This window comes from Aplysia californica, unplaced genomic scaffold, assembly GCF_000002075.1.
Source record: "Aplysia californica isolate F4 #8 unplaced genomic scaffold, AplCal3.0 scaffold00394, whole genome shotgun sequence".
Lineage (NCBI taxonomy): Eukaryota > Metazoa > Mollusca > Gastropoda > Aplysiida > Aplysiidae > Aplysia > Aplysia californica.
Window position 1 is genome coordinate 353,591 of NW_004797664.1, and position 3,511 is coordinate 357,101.

Genomic DNA, 3,511 nt, shown 5'->3' on the forward strand with positions numbered 1-3,511 from the left:
ATATATATAATATATGTGTGTGTGTGTGTGTGTTTTAAGCGCTTTTCGACACAATTTAAATCATTTAAGAGATGGGTTTCCAACTATGCCTGTCAGGGTCAACCCAGGTGGAGAGGGATCAACATCACCCAAGCAAAACGACTGAGATACTCTATAAAAATGTTCCCTCCACTTGGAAATTGAACTCGGGTCTCCTGCATGCAACAGTCAAGCCTTTAACTCTAACATGCCATACCCTGGTTTAAATAGAAGTCTCAATTGGATTTTTCAAAAAGAACGAAATTGCAATAATTGCTGAAAGCTGTCATCAACGCCCGGCAATATCGTGGTATCGTGGAAAAGGGGGTAGGGGGAGTATATTCGATTTATTAACATTTTATTAGCAGGGGCTCTAGAAGTTGTAAATTATGATTCTGAAAAGAAAACAGAATAAGTGCCAGGTAAAATTAAACACACCAAATAATAGAGAAAAAAAATGATGGGACCTACTAGTTTTGCCTCCAATCATCCACAGCGCACATGTGTATGTGTGTGTGTGTGTGTGTGTGTGTGTGTGTGTGTGTGTGTGTGTGTGTGTGTGTTTGTGTGTGTGTCTGTGACATAATTTTATATGCATGATAAAAAGGACGAGACCCAGGGGGAGAGTTGATAAAATATAGAAGGGGCCAATCATTTTTCTCTCCGGAAATACCAAAGACTGATATAATATTATTGTGTGCTCAGGCACTCTGACCTGGATTATTTCACTGTGCGCGGGAACGGGAGGCGTGTTTATTGGATGAAGTACGGTACAGCAGTAGCTGTGACCGGTTTCACCTTCTGCGGTGAAGTTGCAACATTCCCGCACGCAACAATACTGACATGGTAGGCCCCTAGGCCAACTTGATGAACTTCATGTCGATGTACCAACCCCAACGTATTATAACCTCCTTGACCAACCCGCAACTCTCCCTCACAGAGGCAAGGAGGTTAAAGCCCGTTGCACAGAGGTAATAAATAAGAATGGCTCCTTCCCTATACGTTCTTGTACTTCTAGCTCCTTCCCCATGATTGCAGACTGTATTTTGACATGCAGATATAGTATTGATCAACATGTATGTATGGAACAAAGGCGAAGCGTCTATATAATCAAATAATCACTGCTTCCCTTCCTAATTTTGAAACATTGTCGCAGTCAAATTCACCCATAGACGTAAACCTCATAAATTAAATGTAAAAAGACGTTCATAATCACCAATGAACAATAGACTATGCCTAACCTTCAAAACCGTTTCATTGCCACAGAAATAGCCTGTTCGCCCCTATCGGGCCACTCCATAAGCAGTCACAAGCTTTGATTAAGTAAGCTTAAAGTGAGGCTGGAAGAGTCAACCAATAGAGTTAAAGGGAACATGTGCATAGCAGTCAGAACTGTTTCATTGTCGCATATACCCTGTTCACCCCTTTCGGGCCACAGTTATAAGCACCCAGACGCGCTGATTAGGTAAGCGAACTATTACACTGGTCGAGTCTACCTCACAGGTGTGAGGGGAACTAACTCCTAATAATCCTTTGACTCCTGCTACTACACTGCTAGTGCTTGTTTTTTTTCCTCGACTTTTTAACGTCCTATAATCAGATCGTGACCACGATTATGACACCGGCTCCTGTCCGCGAAAAGCTAGACAAAAAAAAACAGCCAAATGTGAAATAAAAAATTAATAATTGGCATGCTCTACCAAAGTGTTTCGGCTGCCTGGTATAACATGCCATTGTAGTGCCGACATCTCTGCGTCTTTCCTTGGTGTTCGTGTGTTCAAATCTAAAGTTAAATTTAAGGTTAGTTAGAATAAATATGTAATGAAATACTTTCCAGATTATTTTAGCGGTTGAACAAGCATACAACATGAAATCAGGATTTGTTTTCATTCACAACTCAGAGTTGCCGCCTCCAGTGCCAGTAAGATTCTTGTGACTTGTGTGAGTATGATATCTCCAGGTCCTATCTGGTTCCATTTCACTTTGATTACCCTGTCAAACAAGTCAGCCTTCGCCCCTGTGTGTGGAAGTTCTGGTATGTATCTACATTCACCTATGTTGAATTTACTTTGATTTTAAGCATGTCAGTAAAAATGAAAGTACATGTATCAGAAGGTGTGCTGCGAAAGTGCACTGACACTATGACTCTGAATGTTGACTGAATTATTGTAATGAGTCTAGTATTGTTTATTCTAGTTAGTATTCATCTGTCCTCAAAGAAATTCGCGCGCGCAACCCGCAAGTTGCGTACGCAACTTTTGGCTTCAGCGCAACTTTTGCCATTTTTGTGAATTCGCGAATTTTAGGCAATTTTTCGCAAGAGTTGGAAAAATAATAATTTAATTTCGGTAAAAATAACCGAAATTTTCTTCCACAACTAAAAATTAATAAATAACGACTCGAAGGGGTCAATTCGTACCTGAAATTAGATCTACCACTTCCTTTGCACTACGGGGTGCCCAGTGCCCGTTGCGGATGAGATCGGGCTGGGATGATCGCCGGACTCGTTGCCTGAAAACAACGCGTTTCTTTTTGAGGCAATGAGTCGGGCGCGATCGATTTGTGCCACGATAGCCACTGTGCGCCGTCAGTCTGTCGAGCAAACCGACCCGTCCCGACCTGACCAAGACCTCCCAAAAATAGTCCTGTTTGGACTGAATCATCTTCTACTTCTTCTTGATCTAGCTAAATCTAGACTCTAGATATCTATAATAGAGTAAACTCAATCGTAAACACGATCGTCTGATTACTTAGCTTGCTTGGTTCCGTAGCACCAGGTAGATAGATCTAATATAAAAATTTGTGAAAGACTAAATCTTAGGCCAGGAGGGTAGATCTAGACATGGATCGATTCATCCAGAAAACCCTTAGGGGACGTTCAAATATAATCTTACGCCTGGAAAAGGCCTAAAGGGGGGGGGGGGTGTCTTGACTCCTGTAAAAGAAAAGTGTGAAAGGGGAGGGGGGGGGGTCAAGAACCAACCAAAAGGCGTAAGATTATATTTAAACTGTTTTGGTACACCATACAACCTCCATGCAGTTTGTTTTTACTACGGTAGAGATTCACATTTCACTTTTGATTTTGATCTAACAAAACTCACGTTGGTTACTTTGATTGCAATGAGCATACCAACAATGTATTCCAATATATTCCATGACATTTTTAGCTCTGTACACGTCTTGCAACTTTTCTTGCAACCTTTGGCAACTTTTGCTGTTTTCAAATTCAACTTTCTCTAAGGAAACTACAAGGCTGACTGATTGAGACAACTTTTGACGGAGAACCTGGATACCTAGAGGTGTTATCTCTGGCTCAGAGGTTAGTGGTGAATGACCCACCAATGGCTATGGTCACTATTAGCTGCCGTCATGCATTCTGAGTGTAATTAGTTTGTGCGTTTGGCTGCATCTTATTTTTGCATTTTCTGTTCTTATTTAATACGTTTCTTTTTCGTTTCTTCCTCAAAAGAGGAAAGAAAAATGTTTTAAAAAG